Below are 22,501 nucleotides of genomic sequence, written 5' to 3'. Positions count from 1 at the left end.
CATTCGAGAGCTGCTGTGTGTGACCTATGCAAAGCAGTTTTTAATACAACCCATCCAGTGATGTCATGGTTGAAGCATCGCTGTCTCTGGTGGCTGATAATAAATCACATGCCTTCTTACGCACACCTCTGACAGGATGCCCAGGCACAGGTATATTGTATGACTAGGTCCCTCGTCCACTCTCAGACGTGACCTTACTTCTTTCCTGGCCCAGTCCTGTTCCTTCCGTTTATAGAACCATGCCAACCCACAAAACACCTCTGAGAAGCAAGGAACAAATTCAGAATATCAGAAGCCACAAAGAACAGATGACCAGCAAGGCCTGCAAAGCTACAAATAAAGAAACTTGTGGCAGGCCACAGCATAAACACTGGGACGGTGTTTGTGTGTGACTGCGTTGAGCCACAGCGTGAACACTGGGACTGTGTTTGTGTGTGACTGTGGTGAACAACAGTGTGAATACTGTTTGGGCGTGACTCCTGAATCCTTCCAACAGACCAACCACAAAAGATGGCCTCCTAGGAAGGAAATATTTGCCAGGTGCATCCTTAATAATGGACTACTATGCAGAATAAATAACCCATGAAAGCTAACAACTAGAAGACGAACAATCCGATTTTAAAAGAGGCAAAGTCCTCACCAAAAATAGACAGGTATCAAACATCTGTAATAATGTCTGTCATGTCACTTGGCCACTACAAATCATGCCTGTTAATGTGGCCAGACTCCAAAACACTGACAACATCAAATGCCGGTAAGGATATAGAGCCACGGGAACTCCGTTCAGTCATTGCCAAGATGGCAAAAACTATAATCACTTTGGAGGACAGTTTGTTTCCTATTAAACTAACACCCATTCTCTTCATGGCTTTTACCAAAATTAGATGAAAACCCATTTCCACATGCCAGCCTTAACAGGGATATTTACAGCGACCCTGTTTATAAATGTCAGAGCTGAGAGGCGACCAAGATGCCATCTGGCTGGTGACTGAAAAACCGTACTCCTGAACAATGAGGTCTCTTAAACCAGAAAGAAGAGAAAACTTCTCTCCCGGTTCTTGGAACTCTGGGCCTGTGTTTACAGTTCACAGTTTACAATTTGGCCATAGACTGGTGATTTTCACAGTGAATTATGCCCAGGAACTCTCTGGAGCAGAGAGGTATTTATGAAGGATCATGGAATGGCAGGAATTCCAATTCAGCGAATCTGAACTCTCGTGTTCTGTATCTCTCAGGAGCATCCCAGGCAGCTTGCAGCCAGGTGCACCAGGAGCCATGTTTTCAGAACTCAACCGCAGGGACATATGTAAGACGCCAGAAGAGACATCCCAAGCTCTGACGCCTATAGAAAAGAACCAGACAATGTCAGATATGAAGGCTGGGAACTTTCGCAAGCTGAGCTTTAGTCCTCAGCAATGTTGTACACCCTACATAGAAACACACTCTTTGACTTTTAGGAAAATGCAGCCTTCTCCAAACACATGTCCCGACTTGGTTTTGGTTTTTATTTTTGAGACAGGGTTTCACTGTGTGACCCTGGCTGTCTTGAAACTCACCCTGTAGATCAGGCTGGCCGTGAAGTCAGAGATCCTCTTGCCTCTGGCCCCTGAGTGCTGAGATTAAAGGCATGTGCCACCACTGCCCAGCCATTTCCCTACTTTAAATAGCAATATGGGACAAGGGAATGTTTTTCCACATGTCACACACATATAAGAATAATGACAACAGCAGCTGATGTGACCCTGGAGATGGGAGAGTAAGGAGATGGCCGTGTTCTAAGTTTTCAGTTGCTCAGGGGAAGTTCAAAACCCAAGTTGCATCTGTAATCTACCCATATTTATATGGTGTCTTAGATTCTCTTGAAACACTATGTAGGACCAAAAAAAAAAAATCTGTGTTTTTCCAGATCCTTTCTTCTCACAAGCTACCAGTTATGATTATTGTGCCCGAATTTAACTGGAGAGATTTGCTTCTTCTAATTAACTACTAGAGTTCCAGGTACTAATAGTAAGTTGTAAGGGGGCACCAGGACTTGTTGGACAGCAAAGAGAAAATTTTCCTCCATCCTCTTCCTCTTCCTCAGCAAGATGTTTCTTGTTGCTTCTATGATATAGATGTTCCATATCAAATCTCACTTGTAAACAGGATGGAGCTGAACAAGTTTCAAAAGAAGGAGCCCTAATGCTTGCTAAACTCTGTTGCCATGTTTTTAATGGTTTGAGGCAAGGTTATCTTTTTCAATGACAAAATATGTTCATTAGGTTTAGCAAGGACTTCTACCTCATTCTCAGACCGGGGCCACCTGGGGGACAGCAGCAGGTCACTATAGTCACCCGAACCTAAAGTTGTCTGTACCACAGCAGACCACGGAGGTGGAGGCCACTGGGACACCGAAACTAAATACTGTAGTCTCAAGTTCCACATCCGCTCTTCCATCAGTCAGACTTGTCGTTTGGCCACAGTGAGTTTCACAGAGTAAAGACAGGACAGCCTTGTGAGCGCTCAGAGCAGAGAGAACACCAAGTTGCACAGGACAGTATTAACATTCACCGGAAGCTGTCCAGCTGAGTTCCAAGCCAGGGACTGCGCTCCCGCCCACTGCAGAATGAGGAATCGTGACAGGATTTTTGAGGAAGGAGGTGACACGACAAATGTGACAAAAAAGGATGCTAATTATAAAAAGTAAAATGTTCTGTTTGTTAATTGACATGATACATGGCATTGGAAGGAGCTGAAGTCTGAATAACAATCCCCACGGTGAGCTTCATTTTCTATCAGTTCCATAATGAATAGATTAGAAATTGATTAACAATAACTTATCTTTTTCCCCTTTGTACATTTAACCAGCCTAATAAGAGCTTTGTAAATAACTAATGAAAACAAAAAGACAGTTTCAATACTTACAATGTGAATCCTCTCACCACAGAAAATTAGACCCATCTATTGAACAACAAATATCCCCTTATGGAAGCAAAGATTTCTTCTATCGGGCCACTTAATCAGACTTAGAAACATAATTGTCATCATGCAATTTAAACAAAATATATGTAAGTATTTCTTCGCAAGGAAAGCAACTGTAGAACATCAGGAGTGAGTGTTTCTATTGGAGGCGGTTTGGGAATGCTAACCTTGGCAAACCCTAGGCCTCCTACTATTCATCCTTGTTGCTGTTTGTCCTCCCACCTTGGCAGTGAGCAAAGCCAACCCTGGGCTCCTAACGTCTGCCTTTGACGAGGATTCTGTCAAATAGAAAGGGATAATTTTCTAAATTGAGAAAGAAAGGGGAGAACAACAGCTTAAAATTCTTTGTGTTCCGGGTTGCTCAGTCTCTGGGGAGGGAAAGCTAGTGGGTGGGCAGACACGGGTAGACCCGAGAACGACACAGAATCGACTGAGAGAGACAGAGTCAGCCATCGCTCCACAATCACATCCAGTTCTAAACCAGAGAGCAAGTGGGTTTCTTCCTAAGATGGTACTGTTGGCCATGGGGTCTGTTTTGAGGAGGGCTCTCTGTCTTTATGAGAACTAAAAGGGTCTAACATTCCGAGAGCTTGTGTCTGCACAATCTATCCTCTCTTCCCTGGGAGACTAGCCTCAGGAAGTTAAGTTACCTTTAATTTCTAGGTCAAATTTCCTGAGCTTTGTAACTAACCTGAGCCATTCTGGGAGTGACGGAGAAGCTGACAGTGACCATTACAGAAGGCCACCAGCCAGCAATGCCACCATGCCTCTGCAAGGGGGCTGATCTCTGGCAACCATGTCGTGTGACATTGCTCTTAGAGAGACATGAAAAACTGTCTGCTCACCCCATATAGAAAACCAAGAACAGACCAAAGTAAGGGTGCTCCTGAAGTCCAACTTGTGAATTGTCAGCTGCACGGAGCCTGAGAGGGAGTGGACCAGATGTCACCGAGCCCTGATGCAGCACATCATCTCCATGGCTTTCTGGGACACATGGCCTCCATAACCCGGATGGGTTTTTTTGCTTTTTAATAATCTTTTTGCAAGTTTCCAAAATTCTTATGAAAGTTCGAAGCGTTCTGTTAATCTGATATAAAAATAAGTAGATGCTGCATTCGTAAGCACCCACTCAATCATAGTTTCAGTCTCTGTCTCCATGGTAGGGGGCATTTGCTTGGTGGGTGGACCCCTGAGCATGCCAGAAGCAGTAGACGGAGCCCGGAGCCGCTTGCCTCCCCAGGCTCCTGTCTCGTCTTTGTGGTTAGCCTGTGTGTTCTGCCTTCAGGCTGCCACCTCCTTAGTCACTCACAGATGGCACTATGAAGGAATGCTAATTGAGGGACTTCATTGCTGGCTTCTAACTAATCATCCTGATGGAAAATGTCTCCCCTGCAAAGGAAGACAGACCCACAGTGTTCTTGCTTCTCTGCACTGACTTACATCATTCTCTTCACCACAGCCTCCCGGATACAGAATCCGCCCACAGATGGGATGGGGCAGTGGTGTTATCTGTCTCTTAGTCTAATCTGTCCCCTTCTTCATAGTGCACAGTCAGATCACTCCGCCCTGGGTCCCCCTTAGTCATACTATCCGTGACTGTCTGTAAGTTGGATAAATGGATGAATGTACTGGCACGGTGCCTTTTTCTAGAAGTAACAATATAGGGAAACAATAAAGTTGGTTCTAGCATCCAACTTCCTCAGTTCAAATCCCAGCTCTGGAACAATGTGATATTGGTCAATCACTTAAGTCACTCTGAGTGACAGTGCCAGCTTCATCGAGCAGTTCTGATGGCTAAATGAATTATTAAATGTGAGGAACTTAAAGCATTTATGAAAACAAGTATCCGCTCAATAAATATTGCCTGACAATTATATAAGCCAGACAGCCTTGCCGGAGATGGAAACAAGAACATGGCATTGTCTTCTGCTGAAGTCTGATCTTGTAACTAAGAAACAAGCCCCTCCCTAGCCTCAGTGCCCAGAAAGCATCAACTTCCAGCTCTCAGACGCTCCGAGCAGAAAGCAGTGGGACCAGTACCTCTCAGAATTTAGAGGCAGCACAAGCTTGTCACTCACAGACGCCTTGGGACCTCCCACATTCACTGAGTGTCAGTCATGGCTCCCCACATAGGTTTTCACGTATTTATTCTTTGAGCCTAAAAGAAAATTGTACTTAGCCTCTACTCATTTAAGCTGTCACTTTAAGGCCATGATGTGGACGTATCCTCCAAATCCAGCCCAGAGGTGTGCCATCAGTTTGTCTTGGATTCGCTAGCAAGGACATAGAGTGGGACTGTCATTCATGCAGATCTCTAAAACGGCTTTCACTACATAGCAATGTCCAACTCACTTTTCAGCCACACAGAGGTGTGACAGCTAATACTTTCTGAGTGTTTGCTCTAGACGGGTCTTGTACTAAGTTGTATCTCACTTAATTCTCCCAGTGATTTTAAGGGAAAGCTAGTATTTTGGCATTTTCTTTGAAGAAGGAGAGGGTGTTAAAAAAAAAAAAAGTAACCTGACCACACAAAGTAATATAAACAAATGAGAAAGCTGCTCTTTTATCTTCCAGATGGTCATCTCTGAGGTATGCACACACACACACACATACACACACACACGTACATACACACATGTACATACACACATACATACACATACACACATGTACATACATGCACAAACACACACATACATACGCACGCACACACATACACATGCACGTGCACACATACACAGGCACACGCACAAGTTCACACACATGTACATACATACACGCATACATACATACATACATACATACATACACATGTGCACACACAGACACCCAAATACACCAAAAAACAGATTTGCTCATATCTAGTAATCACAAATATGGTAAACAGTTTACCCGCACCCCTATTATTGCAACCCCTCTCCATTGAGCACTAGAAATAACTAGAAATAATCAGCCCACAATACTCAACCAAGTTTCGAGAGTCAACCTAAAGTGTGCTCCATTGAATCCTGACAGAACTACAGAGAAAGCTTAGGGGAAATAAATACACATGGGCCCCTTAAGAACTGCTCCTCTGACAGCAGAGCCACCCACCCACTCTCCCACCCAAACATATAAGACTTTTTAAGTGGAAAACACACACACACACACACACACACACACAAAGTGTTGTAAAGCAACCAGCTAACTAACGGAGCATGTTCAAGCTTCAGTGATGAAATCTGAACACACTGGTTTCTAGCAGACATCTGCAGACCACGCCTAAAGACTCTGAGCCATGTGTGACCCCTGAAAGAAAACAGTCCGCAGCATGAGCCACAGCCCCAAGTCCTTCGTGCTCACTGGCCTCATTTCTGTCAGTTTGACTTTTGTTCTTCAGCTCAACCAGAGGAGGCCAATGCTCATGTCCTCTTACTGTAATGACTAGCCTGCAGTCCTCTGGACGGTACATTAGGTTGGAAAGTTCTAATGCTACCTTTTTTCCGGGACTTCAAGCCCCTGCAAGAACAGATGGACAAGCAGAACCTAGCAGCTACAAGGGAATTGGATGCCCAGTTTAAAGTAATTGGAATCAGTATGGCAGGAGCCATTGGAAGGCAAATGAATCCAGAACTTGATGTTCGCATAATCAGCTAGTTGAAGAGCTGGGAGCTCCTGTGGAGAGGGAGTGAAGACTTCCATTCTGAGATGGCTTGGTTTTTAAAAGCTCCCCTTCCCTGAGCCAGTGAGTCAAGGCTTGACAATACAAGGAGGAAATTTACCAGGAATGTCATAATAATGACAATCTAGAAATCTCTTCATCAATAATTCATGACTTTGATCTCTAGGAGGTTAATAAAAAAAAAGTCTCCAGGTATAATAAATTGAATTATTATTATATAGCTCATTTGAAAAGAAAAGTCCTTATGGTGATGCCGCTCTGATTTTTTTCCAGCGTGAATACTGTCACTTCACTGGCAAGGAGACTGAAGTACAAAAAGCATAAATAATATAAGTCCCGTTAAGAAACGGAAGGAAGGGGAGAGGGCGGGCAAGAAATGATGTATGAGAGATGAGCGTGCTCAGGCAGGTTTGAATTTCTGAGACCCTGTGGTGAGGAAGTTGAAGACCCCCCATCTCCTGTTCTCTCATTTCTCATCTGCCAGCCCCCTTCCTTGAGATACGTCCTTACAGTGCATCACACTGTAAAGCAGAGTTAACCTGTTCACTCTCTGAGATCTGTCTGGTTCCGGCCACCCCCGTCCCTCTTCACTGTCCAATGTGGCCAGTCATTTCCTCTCTGCTGAGGTGTTCTTTCTGTTTTAACTGCCCCCACAGTCCCATCCTTCTCTAACTTCACTGTCAAACTTAATTTCATCTGCTCCTCTTGCTCAGCCCAAAGAAGAAAGACCACCAGCCAGAATCATCATACCTAAATTAATTAAAGCAAGCAATTAATTCAAGAAAGCTTTTTTGTTCATGTACACAGGCTGTCTCTCCTTAAAAGCAGTCAGCATTGGACAAGGGGGCGATAATTTTTTTTTTTTATAGCTCAGGGGTAAGGGGTTTCCAAATGGGGAATTTGGTGGGCAAATTAGGTGGGGTTTCAGAACATAATGGGATGGTCACAACAAGGTAATCATAACAACAGGTAATCATGATAACCTTTTGAAACACAGGCATGGTTGTCAGTTCATGGAACAGGCAATAAGTACAGAGCCATTTGTAGATTGTCTCTCTTGCCTTCATGCACACAAGTAGTGAAGACAAAGACCATATCATAGTTGGACACTGACCAGTTTTCCGATCCCTCCTCTCAGCAGATGTATAACTGAATGAACTGACTTCACAGCCCTACAATTTACTCTCCTCCTATGGCAATGTGCTTTGGGTTACAAATTGGTACTGTTGATTCTGAGGGGCACGGCTCACAGCTCTGCACTGTCCACAAGAAACTACATAGCCATTGCCACAACAGTGCCTGTCTTCCCTTTCATTGCCCTGGACCTGTCCCTTAAACTCAAGAGTCCCAAAACACCATGAAACTGGCCTGCCTCTCTTGCAAATTCTCTTCACACACACTGGTGTTTGTCATGTATCATCTGAGCCTTCCTCACATCATAAGCTTCCGGAGGGAGTCAGTCACACTATCCCAATCCTGCTCTGAAAAATTCTAGGAACGGGGCCTGGAGGAAGAGCTCTGTGGTTAAGAGCACTGGCTACTTTTGCAGAAAACTTAGGGTTGGTACCTAGCACCCACATGACAGCTCACAGTCATTCGTAGGACCACTTCTGGGTCATCTGAAGTCCTTTCTTTTGTCTCTCTAGGCTTCAGGCATGCATGTGGTACCCAGACATGCACATAGGCAAACTACACACACACACACACACACACACACAAAAAAAAGAGCAATAAATCTTTAAAAGAAGAAAAATTCTAGGTTGATTAACAGTGAATAGTACAGTACCAATAGATAAATGTACAGCCCGTGCTACTCTACTCTAGAGCTTTAAATTCATTTTAAATATGTCTGTAATATTATATAAATGCTAGGCTTCCACATTTAATCAAAGTCTTAATCATAATGAGCAGCATTTATGAAAGGGCAATTAACAGACTCCCAAAAGAACTGGAAATGGTAAATTGCTAATGGCCTCCCTAAGGTTTTGCTTTTTGCTCTGATAAATTAAGTAATTTAATAACAGAGGCAGTATGAACCAGAAAGAGCACACGTTTCAAAGACGGCAGACTCACGTTGTGATCTTGTGATCTAGGCTCGTGTCTCTGGATCAATGTCTTCTCTCCTTGGTGTCAGCTCGGCTCCTCTGGCATACGGAAAGTCAAAGCGATGGCATTCATTATCCATGTGGCTAAGTTTCAAAACCCTGTGCTGGGCCAGTGAGACGGCCCAGCGGCTTGCCACTCAGCCTGGTGGCCTGAGTTCAGCTCCTAGAACCTACATAGCAGAAGGAGAAAACTGACCCCTGCAAGCTACCCTCCAGCCCTCTGTCTGCCCACCATGGGACATGCATGCATAAACACAGGTGTGCACAATTTTCTTAAACCTTTGCACTGTTTATTTAAAAATTTTTAAGTTGGTATATCTGTTTTAAAAAAGAAAAGAAAAGAAACAAATTTCTGAGAAGTATTTTGCCAAAAAGTAAATTCCTCTTCTAGATAATATTCGAGGTAACTTCTGCCTCTCAGTTTTCACAAAAGTGAAGTCTAAAACCTAGTAGAGAGGGCTTTGACTGTCTCTCTCTAGCTAAGCTATATACATACATGTACACATATATGTGTGTATATGTATGTGTACTGCTGAGTAGATAGTGTTACCCATATGTACACTACAGAGCTGAGCACTGCCTATAGTTCACTGTGAGGGGGGCGGTTGTGGGTACCCCTATACAGTATTTTTATTCCATGGGTTTGCAGAATGATTTAAAACCTAGTTACCTTATAAAGCAGTAGAACTATTCATTGTATTCCAGTCCAGAGGAAGCTTTTTCCCAGGATGCCTCGCTTCCTGGCATTTCCCTCATCTTTTGAAGTAAATCTACCAAATCATTTATTCCCTGTAAGTAGGAGCTGCATTGTTTGGTGGGCCACATCTGTGTCTTAGTGCCACTATGGCAAAACACCTGAGACTGTATAAATACACTCACGATCCTGGAGGCTGGGAGAACCAAGGTCTAGGACCCAGCAGGTCTAATGCCTGGTAGGCGCTGGACGCTGTCTCCAAGACGCCTTCTGAGAACTTAAGACTGAAGGGTAAGAAAGTACTGTTCCCATCCTCCTTTATACAAGTGTGAATTCCTTTCCTGGGGTGACTCTATCACTTCCAAAATCCACGTCCTTGAATACTTTTCTACTAGGACCAACTTGTAGCGTAGATTTTAGAGGACCACCATACCGCAAATCAGAACAGCGTCTTAACGTTCAGAGATACCGTCACCCTCCTCAAACCCCTCTATCCCACCACTGGGGATTTGTATTCTCATTTGTGAGTAAATTACATCAGAAAGCCAGCCGAGCCCTGGCACTAGTGTTGTCAGTCATCCGTGCCCATCACTTGGTGCTGCTGTGGAGAAATGGGCGCTAGAAGGCATGCCGGAGCAAATGGACTGGGAGGAGGACACGTGGAAACAGGGCACGGACTTTATTCTGAAAGGAGAGCCTGTGGGGAAATCACAAGACCTGGCTGATGGAGACTACCTCCGCATTTATCACCGGCCCTGCATGGCCTGGCCAGGAAATAAAGGCTCGCCCTGCCTGCTACTCCTAGCCTACCGCAAGAAATCCAATTTATTTCACGAAAGCACCTAAGGCATGCAGTCATTTGAATGACTGATTTGGTACATAATAAACTCCCAGAAAATATTAATAGATTTGTGATAGCCTACATTTTGATTTATTGAAAATGTCATCCCAACCTCTGCCCATTTATTCTCAAAGCCAACAATGTGCTCAAAGCGCAGGATCTGCCAGGGTCGCCACAGGAGCTGATCAACCCGCCCCTCCCACACTTGTGAATCTGATGGAATTTTCCCTCCAGTAGCCAAGGGAAAGAGCCATTGAGAGCCCGGGAGAAGTCAGGCAGTGGCAGACCCAGGTGGTTCCAAAGCGCTGGTGATTGTGAGTCTTGTCCCCCAGGGGATATTGGGGATGTCTGAGGACAGTTCTGGTTCTAACAGCTGAAAGCAATACTGGCATCTAGTGGGCAGAAACCAAGAAGGTGGCTGAGTATCTTACAGAGCAGGCCAAGCCTACCACAGAACATTGTCAGGCCTCAAAGGTCAGTGTCAAGGCAGGGAAACCAAGTCAAGCTCCCTGCATGTAGCTGTCATTCCACCTGTACTCCAGCCTGCTGGGGAGAGGAAGCGAGGCTGCCCAGCTCACTGGGAGGAGGCATGAAGCTCATTATGCACCTCACAGCACTCGGGCGGCTGCAAAGCTCAGACAGCTGAGTTTGTAGGTACTGCCACGCATGACATGCACCATCCAGCCCAGTTGTTACTTGTAATGATGTAAATAACAAGAACAAAGGCTTTCCTCGGCTTTGCAGACCCAGCTGGAGGTTGACAGTGTGTCTCCGCATTGGCGCAGGGCTATAATGCAAAGGTCAAATTTAGATCTTAAGAGATCGCCCACATTACTAAAATCAGAAGGTGCATTTTGGCTAAAATTCTACACCAGTCTTCTGTGTCGCTCTCTATTCCAGAAGTGTATGTGTAGAAGAGGTCACATGAGCTGTAGCCTACTGAACTATTCGTGGGCTGTTTGTTGGGACTCGAATGTGGATGTCACCTTCAGGATGTGATGTTTGAGCTGAGGCTAGAATAAGGGATGGTTAAGGATCAGTGAATTCTGTGGACATTCCACGGGTCTGTGTGCTGAAAATTAATGCAGAATGCAGGTCATATTCTCCTGGCTATTACCCTTTCCCTAACCTTATAGACTAAGCCCGGGAAAGGTGCTGAGGCAAGCACCGTGGGGCTAATTAACACTCGGGCATGAGAAATCTCTCAACCACGTTCAATCTTTCATGGATTTTTTTGGGGGGAAAGAGAGAGGGAGGAGCCAAAACAGAGGCCTTGCAAACATTTGTATAATTGTTAACAAGTGCTTTGAATTGATTGTGGCTACAAAGCCGATTTAGTCAATTAACACATGGCTCATAAAATAGGTGCTTCTGTTTCCTGTAGCCCTTGGCATCTCTGGATTAATCTCATTAGCAATATTAGGTATTTTTTAACCAAATTGTTAGCTGTGGTGAATCAAAACATTCATTTGTCTGATGTACACACAGGAGAGCTGAGTAGCCCGTAAACCTCTAACTGCAGTGACGTCACATGAAGTCAAGCGTGATTATTTTCAAGCCTTAAAGGAAGCTAAGGGAGGACACGGAGTTCTGAATTCAGCAGTAAAGATGCCGGGAAAGTCTATGAAAATTCTCAAAATCCATAAAATATAAATATTCCACAGTTAACCCAAAACCTAAGCTAAAGACTTAGGTGTATACTCAAGACATGTTCTAACTCTGTTATGAGATGACCTTCACTTTAATGCTAAAAGGTTAGAGAAGTCCACTTGGAAACCCTCCCAACAATCCAATTAACTTTTGTACAAGAAGAAGACCCAGAAACAATGCCAGAACCGTGGTCATTAGCCACATGCTGACCTCATGCTCAGAGAAAGCAGAATATTCAAAGTCAAATGCCTCATGATCTACCTGACTTTCCAGAAACTACCAGTAGCACAGAAAGCATGCCCCGTGCTTTGCTGCCCACCCTGTAGGCGGGGTGTTTGCGCTCCATTTTCCCCTGAGTGTATCATATATAAAGAACTGGTATTGAAAGTCCGAGTAAAACTAAGTAGCTAGTGCAAAGTAGCTACCTTTCCCCCGTTATACATGTGTCCACAGTAGTTCATGCTGGTAAGAACTGCTTTATTGACCTAAGAGCAGGGGCAAGCCGACCTTTTATAGAAAACTGAGATCGCCTACTAGCAAATATGTCAACTATTCAGTGGGAGTTATAAAGCGCTTAGTAAACACCTTGCCGCTGAATTCGAAAGCCATGAATACTTGAGACTGGGTGTGCAGCTCAGCAATAGACATGTACAAGGTTCGACCTTCAACGCGGGGGTAGAAGAGGGGATATTTGAGCCACAAGACCTGGTGTTCATAACTTAGTGTGAGCTTTAGCTGGGGAACATTGTCAACTGCAGCCAGAAAAGCTGACCGACATTGCTAGCCAAGGCCCTGAGGAGTTCTGGGAGACCCCCTCCTCACCTAAGGAAAACGGGGTCTCAGGCTGCAGAAAAGAATTTCAAGTGTCAGTCAGTCTGAAGCACAGTTGAAGTTTATTAAGAAAAATGCTTTCGTTAAGCACAGGTATTGAGACGGGACTGGGGACACGTTGAAAGAGAGGACAGTTGTGCACGCCCGAGGAAGGACTCAGCAAAGACTCAATTTCAGCGTTCTAACAATACATATAGTTGATAGATTTGGGAGTAAAATTGCTCAAAATATTTAAATGATTGAGCCAACATTTTCATGTGCTCAGTTTTACTATAAAGAGTTTCCTTTAGTAAATAAGATAAGGCATTTATACAGTAGGTCACAAAATGTCAAAGGTGTTCTTCCTGTATGTAGGTCAAAGGTGTTCTAGGTCAAAGGTGTCCTTCCTGTATGTAGGTCAGGTAGAAGTCAAGACGAGTGCTTCCCTGTGAACATGGTCCATAATTTTGCTTGTGAAATCTCAGTAAAGGAGTTATGGTCCTTTGCCGGCAGTTTGGAGGTTCTTGGTGAGCAACTTAGATCGGATTCACAAGTGAGTCCCTCCTCACCCCCTTATTTATATGTCTCACCACACTGCCTCAATATGAGCTTGGTGTTTTGTGGCTTCATTTTGTCTGAATAGTATCTAACATGAGTAGTTAAGAGGTAGAGATGGGACAAAGCATTCCTTCAGAAACCCATTACGTTTGTGTTTTAAATGGCTGCTGAGTCCACTCCTGGGAAGTCAGGGGTCATTGTGAACTACCCCACCCCCACCCCTCCCCACAAACTTAATAACTAACAAAGTGGACCTTTTTCTTTGCCATCCTTCTCTCTTCCTCTCACTTCAAAAATCTTACCCAGACAGAATTCTGATGGAAAGAAGAAAAACGCACAAGATTTTTGCTGACTCACCAGTGTATTCTAAGATACAATCAATAAAATTAGAACACTAGCTTTAATGGTGTCTTTTCTGATATGAAATTCACTGCCTATCTCAAATCACATGTCTTTTCATGACCTTCCCCCCATGGCCTCTGTCACGAGAGCAGCTTCCCTCAAAGAGGTGAAAGGTAGGGACAGACAGGAACCAGCGTTGACAGGAATTACCAAAGAATAGCCTTGGAGCCGGGTGAACCTTTAAAATGGATAGTTTCCATGCTCCTTAAGTGGCTTGAAAGGGATGCACATAAATTATTGCAACAATGGCACACAATGAATTAATTCAAAATGCTGTTCTTGACTTTATGCTCTCCCACGTTCTCTGTGGTGTGTGGAGTCGAAGGGCGGTACTCCCAGCTGCCCCTCACTGCAGCTCAATGTCTGCTGCCTCCCCTCAGGATTCCCCACTTAGCCATCCGGATGCTCCTTCCATGCCTGGTTACCATGGTGAACGCTATACCCTCAGCTTCTGTTTCTAGTAACCAGGAGGTTGTGAACGAATTGCTCAGTAAATGATTTCTCTGATGCCAGTTGCTTATGGCGCCAAAATCAACAACCACAGCCATCTTTCTTTATGGATACTTCTGCACGTGCAGAGGCCGGTACCACTGAGGACTGGCGTTACTAATTCTACTTGTTGACAGGAGTTAGTTCACTTAGTGTGCGACACATTTGTATTCAACCCTCCTCTTACCTTGTCAGGTGCTTTCCCAGAAAGGATGCCATGTTCCCTAGGTCTTATCTGATTTCTGCATTGCACTTGGCTCTTCATTCCTTGAAGCCCCAGAGCCATGAAGCCATAGAGGATCGCTGATAGCATTGTTAACACTGCTAACATTAGCCAATTCTGCCATCTAACATTTTCTAACTGGTTTTAAACAAAACTGCTTAAGCTCCAAGTTCCTGCATGGAAACCAAGGAGATTCAGAAGTATTTTCCAGAATTGTGATGGTTAAAAGGGAGGTGGATTCAGCTTCATAGCTGTGTGGCACGTGCCGTCACACGCTGAGTGCCCTTTGCCCCCAGGGTCCCCGTAAAGATCGAAACTCTGCAGCTGCCACCTCGCAATGCTGAGTATGAGGGTTCTGTGTGGCCAGTGAGACGGCTCAGTGGGGAAGGGTATTGGAAACCAAGCCTGATGACTGTGCACACACACACACACACACTAAATAAAAGAAAGTTCTGGTTTTTGTTTTTGTGGTTTCTTACATCATATTCCTCAAAGTGTGTGTCCAGATAAGCCAGCAGACACTGCAGTGATAATATACCCAGCGATTTGAGGTATCAGAGCCGTAACCCACCAAGTTTCTTCCTTGCTCACACTCCGGTCCACTCCATGCAGACATGAGCTGTGTATACCAGGCTGAAGGAGGTTCACTCTGACCTCGGCTACCACACTCACTCCGTCAAAGAGAAAGGCACAAAGACTTGAATAATGAACCAGGAATGAGTGGCCACCTGTGTTTGCCGCTGTCTGACCCCACAGAGCATGGGAGGAACATTCCTACCCAATCAGGCAAGCAGACAGCTGGAGGAGTTGGGGAAGAGGCCCAAGCCCGTGTCAACCCTGGAGTGGTCCGGGTCCATGTTGTGTGTGACCCACTCCTTGGAGGGTACCACCTAAGATGTCTATTCTTCCTAAAGCAAATTTCCCAGCAGTGAGATAATGGACCTTTCAAAGGAAGTCTCACTTTTCTTATTTTCCATCAAGTTCAAGATCAGCCTGACTGCCATCTTGCTCAGAGATGAGTGGCATGCTGGGAAAGACAGTGTCGTTCCATACTAGAACCCTTCCTGGTCAAAGTGGGACACATAAAATTTCCCTGGGGTTCCCTTCACACGACATCCTCAAAACCAAAAAGCACAGCTGCTCATTTTCTGCCTGGGAGGGGTAAATGGGAGGGTGCCACACATCCAAACAAGAAGGAAGCGGGTAAAGCTGCTGTGGCCAATAGCAACCCAGCACTTGTTTTGACACTCCATCTTTCTGGGTGTTTTAAGGATGTATATCTACACTTGTATTGCAAAAATACTCTTAGCATTGTGATACACTTAAATTTCCCTATAATATTGAATTAAGTGCTATGTTATAGGTGTATGTGTTAAGTATGGTTACAGTAATTTATTTCAGAGGGCATCCTTATGGGAAGTAATCACAAAACAGTATAACACCCCTGATTCATTAGTCTGCCTTTGAACCCTGGTTTCAGGCTCTAGGGGCAGCCATTAAGCAGTTACTTACCCCAAACTACTTTTCATACATTAACCGTGTGTTTTCCAGTTCTACCCACATTGTCATAGTCAATGCATAGTTTCAGCTCTGCCACCAACAGCATATTTTTATCAGACACCACTCTAGGCTCAGGCACCATTGTAGAGCAAGGGGTGGAAAGGTAATAAGAGCAACAGGTCAGCTAGGAGCAGCACGAATCAATGATGAACATGACAGGGCTGCTCAACTCCTGAACCCCCAGCAACTGGAGTTGCTCATGTAAAACCTGCACAAGATCAAATGAATCTCCAGCTCAGCGTGGAGGGGGAGACGGGGGAGACACAAGATCGAATGAATCTACAGCTCAGCATCAGGGAGCACAGGATCAAATGAATCTATAGTTTAGAGTGGGAGGGCACAAGATCACATGAATCTATGTCTCAGCATGGGGGGCACAAGATCAAATGCATCTACAGCTCAGCATAGGGAGGGGTTCACCAGCTCCCACCCCTAAATGAGGAGCTCTGAACAGTTGACAGCTTCTAAGGAAAAAAGAGTCAAAGTTTTTCAAAGGGAAGGCCCCTGATAGGTCGACCACGCTCCAGAGGATGGGCACACAGCTCAGGGCAGCTCAACACAACTCATGAGCAGCACAAACTGGACTCACTGAGTTCTTTTTTAAATGGAAGACAAGAAGTTAGTGGGTAGGGAGGTGGGGTGGAGCTGGAAGGAGGCTGATGATCAAAACACATTGCAGTAAATTCTCAAAGAATAATATTATACTTTTAAACCATCAACTGTTCTATAGAGTTCCCTTTTATGAAGAGATCATGTTTTGTTTAATGAGCTACCCACACAAAGATCTTAACATTTTTGCTGTAATAAACATGATAGTTTGAATGGAAATGGCCCCATAGGGTCATGGGAACTGGCACTATTGGGAGGCATGGCCTTGTGGAATAGGTGTGGCCTTGTTGGAGGAAGTGTGTCACCTGGGGGCTGGCTTTGAGATCTCAGAAGCCCAAGCCTAATGGCTCACTGTCTCTTCCTGCTGCCTGCAGATCCAGATATAGAACTCTTAGCTCCTTCTCCAGTACCATGCCTGCCAGTGTGCTGCCATGCTACACCCCATGATGATAATGAACTGAACCTTGATTAAAGGTTTTCCTTTATAGGAGTTGCTGTAGCAGCAGCCTGCTTGTTCGTCCCGGCTGCCCAGAACCGAAATAATCACACAGAAACTGTATTATTTAAAACACTGTTTGGCCCATTAGCTCTAACTTCTTATAGGCTAACTCTTATATTAATTTAACCCATTTCTATTAATCTGTATATCGTCATGTGGCAGTGGCTTACTGGCAAAGATTCAGCATGTCTGACCCTGGCAGCTCCATGGCGTTTCTCTGACACTGCCTTCTTCCTCCCAGCATTCAGTTCAAGTCTTCTCTGCCTACTTAAGTTCTGCCCGATCAACAGGCCAAGACAGTTTTCTTTATTCATTAATGGTAATCACAGCACACAGAGGGGATTCCCACATCAAGTTGCTGTGGTCATGATGTCTCTTCATACCACTAGAAACCCTAACTAAGACAATAAGCAACAACGCAAAACCTAATCTTGTTTAAAAAGCTATGTTTTTCTGTTATTGGAGTACCTTAGGGGAGAGATGAAGTTATGATACTGATTATTAAAGATCGTTTAAGCTGTCTGTGGTACATGGTGATCATCTCTCTGTCACTGCATTAGTGCACCTGCGTGGCAGTCCTTGACTTTCTTAGTTGACAAGCCTTTCAGAATCTTTTACAGAGCCCTCTCAACAGCTCTTTTGAGTTACCTAATAATTCCTGGAAAGTATTTTTAATTTAACTATTAATTAATTTTCTGTATAATTCTAATACAATAAATAGTCATTTTATTTATTTCATAGTAGATAGCATGTACCGTGTTATACTCACTCAGTACTATAATGTTTTAGCTATCCTATGCTAACCTCATATTCCAATGGAAATGACACTACAAGGAGAGGCAGAGTGCACACAAATCCTCAACATATGCTTTGGGGACTGTGTAGTGAGATGTGGTGAGAAGCGCACTTTGGAGGGTTGCCCGGAGCGAACTGGTTTGTCCCATCACTCTGAAGCACCTGCTGACACATTCACTTTTCTCTGAAAAACTGTTCAGTTGAGTAGGGCGAATCCACTCATGAGTAAATTAGCCAGGCCCCAGATCTTGAGATCCTAAAAACGGTGTCCTTAACCTGTCTGTTTATACTGTCATTTTATTGTCCTCAAAATAGCTAAGATGGGGGATGCTGAGACTTATCCTTGTCAGGTCAGAGCTACAGCTTGGGTCCAGTCCCCTGTATTTATCCTTCAGGCAAAGCGGTCCATCAAAGAGCTCTCTACATCAGAACCTGGTCACCGGCTTCTCTGCGGACAGTCTAGGCACCGTCTCGCTTCCCTTCCAGATGCTGGGAAGGCGGAGGGATGTGTTCAAGCATTCTTCAGCACGCTTTGCTGACATCAGCACAACAGCAGCAGCAATTCTTATTATGCACTGTGGCTGTGGATGCTTCCAGCTCTTCGTAATTTCAGTAACAGCCCCCTTGTCATAGAGAAAAAAGCTTAAAAGTCCTTCTAAAGAATATTCTATCTAGGGCTGGAGATATGGCTCAGTCGTTAAAGGCTAGGCTCATAATCACAAATATAAGTATTCGGTTCCCAGAGCACACAGCTGTCTCTCCAGCCGCAAAGAAAGGAAGGAAGGAAGGAAGGAAGGAAGGAAGGAAGGAAGGAAGGAAGGAAGGAAGGAAGGTTGGTTCTACCTTCTATCTAGAGCTGAGAGATCCTCAGTCAGTGAAGTACATGCTTTGAAAGCATGCAGACCTGAGTTTCATCCCACAAACCCATGGAAAAACAAACAAACTAAACATGGTGGTGGTGTGTGATCCCTGTGCTGGGAGATGAAGACAGTCGGATCCCCTGGGGCTCCCTGGACAGCCAGCCTACTCTGCTTAGCAAGCTCCAGGACAATGATAAACCAGTTCTCAAAAAAAACCAAAGATGGACATCCCTGAAGAATGACACCCAAGGATGCCCTCTGGCCTCACACTCACAGGTACATGTACACACATGAACACCATGAACACACATGTGCATGTACATGCATAAACACACAAGACTATCCTACCATACGCCGCCACTGCAGTATATCCTTTCATATCTCTGATCGTCTCCCAAATAAAGTTAGATGATTTTGTTCTACCATGCTGCATCTGAGAGAAGGAAAAAGGTCCTCATCCCCGTGTTCATTAACCTGGTACCTAGCCATCTTTTTCATCCCCAGCACAAGCTTGTCGTAGCCCATAAGAGGTATCACTTGATATTTTTAAGGCTTAAAGCAAGGCATCTTGTGGAAGTGCTAGGTGGGAAATTACACAGGAACAATGTTCCCTAATAATTAACCACACTGGTGAGTTAAGTGCTCTTGGCTCTTCCTGGGGAAGCCGGGCTATCCAGCAACATCCGAGTTAATTAGCAGACACAGTGCTCACTTCCATTCCTGTTGCACTAATTAGAACGGCGTGTGTTGGTTTGTATCAAAGCCGTTTCACCTCGGCTCCCCACCGGTTACTCTGTTAGCAATTCCCCCGCAAGCTGCCTCTCCGCTTCCATTCGGTTCCTTTTCATGCTAGCTAACTTCCTCACAGATAAAGTAAGACAGTGAGGCCCAGGCTCATTTCGTTGCAATTATGCAATGGCCCAGTTAGAGCCAGAGAGTGGAGAAATTCCACCTTCTTGCCGGCACATCTCCCATGTTCTCAGAAACCGATCGCTGTGTGACTGAACCTAAGTGTCACAGAAAAGCCTTGGTGGCCTCCCACCTCCCAGACACTCAGGCAACTGCTCTTTCCCTGGAAGCCATTTTTAATGGCCCTTTTAATCATGGCCATCAACAGTAGGCACTCGCAGTAACATCTCAGGCTTGAAAGAGTATCTTTGACTATAAGTTGAAAGCCTAAGTGTTTGGATTTTCTCAGAGATGTGCGTGTGATTTGTTTTCTTTTATGGTTTTCTTTAAACTCTGTCCCAATTACGGTGGAAAATAATAATCTGCCAGGCAGGATCTTAAGGAGGTGAAATTCTACTGAACTCCTTACATTTTAGTTTCTACAGAGACAGCCTCCCTCCAGAATCTGATGGTTTTCTTGGTAGAAATTCTGACATTGACAGTAAATGTCCTTAGCTACTTCATACCATGGCTGGATCCCTTTGGCAGTTTGACTTAAAGAGAAAAAAAATATCAGTTGCTATCTTGAGCACTATTTTTAAATACATGAAATAAAACATACAAAAGACAAAGGGAAATGTAGTTTTCAAAATAATAAAAAGCAGATTAATAGATTAAACTGCACTCCTTTACTATTGCTTTAAATAACAAGTCAGTATCTTTAAAAATACAAGTTAGATTTCCCTCATCAGGCATCAGGCCAGGGGCAGTGAATGCCTATAGTCCTAGTACTTAGTGAGCCAAGGACAGAAGGTTGTGAGTTTGAGGCCAGTCTTGTGACCATGGAGGGCAGGGGGAGGGGAAGTTGGAGTAAGATGGCTATAACAGCTCATGCCCTGCTCCAAGTGATTCTGTGTTGTGTAAAAACAGTGGCTTTTCAAGCCATGCCTTGCCCTGGAGGACTCCAGTTCACAAGCGGCAGTGTTTGAGTCCATTCTCGTCTTCTTGGCTTTTTAAGACAGCGTTTGGTTTCTCTGTGTGGTCCTGGCTGCCCTGGTCTTCACTGTAGACCAGGCTGGCCTTGTCCCGAGTGCTGACATTAAAGGTGTGCACCATCACCGCCAGGCTTTGAGTCTATCCTTTATACAAGTGCCACTCAGTACTTGGTTGTGCGCGTAAATAACACTTACCCAGGACCCCCCACCAAGCACTGACTGGCAATCAAGTCACTCCTAAAGGTAAGGAATGCAGCACCCATAAGCTTATCAAAGCCCACTGATCCCCTGTGAGCACAGAGTGTGTTAAAAACCTCAGAAAAGCCAGGTCCAAGAACTTATAAATACCTGACCCGATGAACAGTAGACATGGTCACCTGGACCCTATACTGGGGAGGACCGCTCTGCCCATGGTTCCCAGTGACCTATCATCTGATCGTCAGGGATAGGGCCCAACATGCAAAAGACTCCCAACTGTCCCAGGGCTTTCAACTCTTCCTAGCTCCCACTGCTGACCCCCACAGAGACCCTCCTGTACCCCCATCAGCCTTCTGACTCAGCCTGAAGAAACGCTTCTTTAAACACCTTGGACTCAGCAGCATCCTCTTTAACCCCTTGAAGTGGTCATGCTCCATATAAATATATGTAGATATATTCGGTCCGTAACGTGTGATCTGAGAGTCAACCTTAGTAGTTAAGGTTGGGATAAGCAAATTTCCTTGCCCACAGCCAGCTATCCAGAGAAAATGGAACTGCCTGTCAAATTTCAGCCTACAAACTGACTCTGCTTACGAATGTATTGTTATTCAAACAAATTCGGAGTCTGTAGAAAAATGCAACACATGTGTGTCTGTTTCTGGCATAGCACACGAGAGAGAGAGAGAGAGAGAGAGAGAGAGAGAGAGAGAGAGAGAGAGGCACACAGAGATGGAGGCAAGCAGCCTTGGAAAGAACCTGAAGTATTTCAGATGTGAGAGTTTTGCTCAGATGTTGGCGTATTTGCATATCCAAACTAGGTTCGACAGAAATGATTCTCTAAACACAAAATTATTGTGTCTTTCACCTATACCTTCCTTCTAAGCATACATTGAAAACATTTTAATATAGCATGTGTGTGTGTGTGTGCGTGTGCACGAGCGTGCATGCATGCATGTTAAAAGAAATGGTAGTTTTCAGCTAGAGGTTAGTGAAATGGAATACATAATTTTTTCTCGCCCAAGTACACAGACCCTTATGAAGTCTCATTAATAAGCTGAATTGAATAAAAAAATAAAAGACTCATGTGGTAAGGGCAGGTTTCAATTTTTACCCCCGCCCCGATTATTAATGATATCAAGCATGTTTTCATGTATCTGTTGACCATTTTTGTGCCTTCTTAGGCAAATGTCCATTTAGGTCAGAGGTTCTCACCCTTTCTAATGCTGTGTCCCTTTAATACAGTTCCTCATGTTGTGGTGATCCCTAGTCATAAAATTATTTCATTGCTACTTCACAACTGTAATTTCGCTACTGGATATCTGATATGCAATCCCAAAGGGGTCAGGACCCACGGGTTGAGAATTGCTGATTTCGGTCCTCTGCCTAATTTTTAACCAGGTTCCTCCTGTCAGCAGCAATTGTAGCATTGCCACTGAGCTGTATGCATCCTTCATACATGCAAATATTAATCTCTAATAAGTGATTTGCAAAATATTTTCTACCAGTTCACTTAGTGAGTTCAAGGCCAACCTGGGATTCTTGAGACTCTCTCAAAAAAGAAGAGGAGGAGAAATTCTCCTCCCCCCCCCCCCCGCGTGTCTTCTTGGGGCATTTATCAAACATTATTTGTTCCTCCTTCATTTTCAAACTCTTATAGGGGTAATATTTGTTGGATTTCTTTAAATTCAGAGTCTCTCTTCTGA

The 22,501-nt window shown here is 44.4% G+C and overlaps 1 protein-coding gene across 3 annotated transcripts in view; it reads left to right on the top strand.

The window, feature by feature from the left end:
- Window positions 1-22,501, top strand: part of Prkn (parkin RBR E3 ubiquitin protein ligase) — a 1,186,369-nt gene that overhangs the window by 1,057,434 nt on the left and 106,434 nt on the right. The gene's annotated exons all lie outside the window — the stretch shown is intronic.

This window comes from Myodes glareolus, chromosome 1, assembly GCF_982192425.1.
Source record: "Myodes glareolus chromosome 1, mMyoGla1.1, whole genome shotgun sequence".
Taxonomy (NCBI): Eukaryota; Metazoa; Chordata; class Mammalia; order Rodentia; family Cricetidae; genus Myodes; species Myodes glareolus.
The sequence above is the reverse complement of the archived record's forward strand: the minus strand, read 5'-3'. Positions and strand labels throughout refer to the sequence as shown.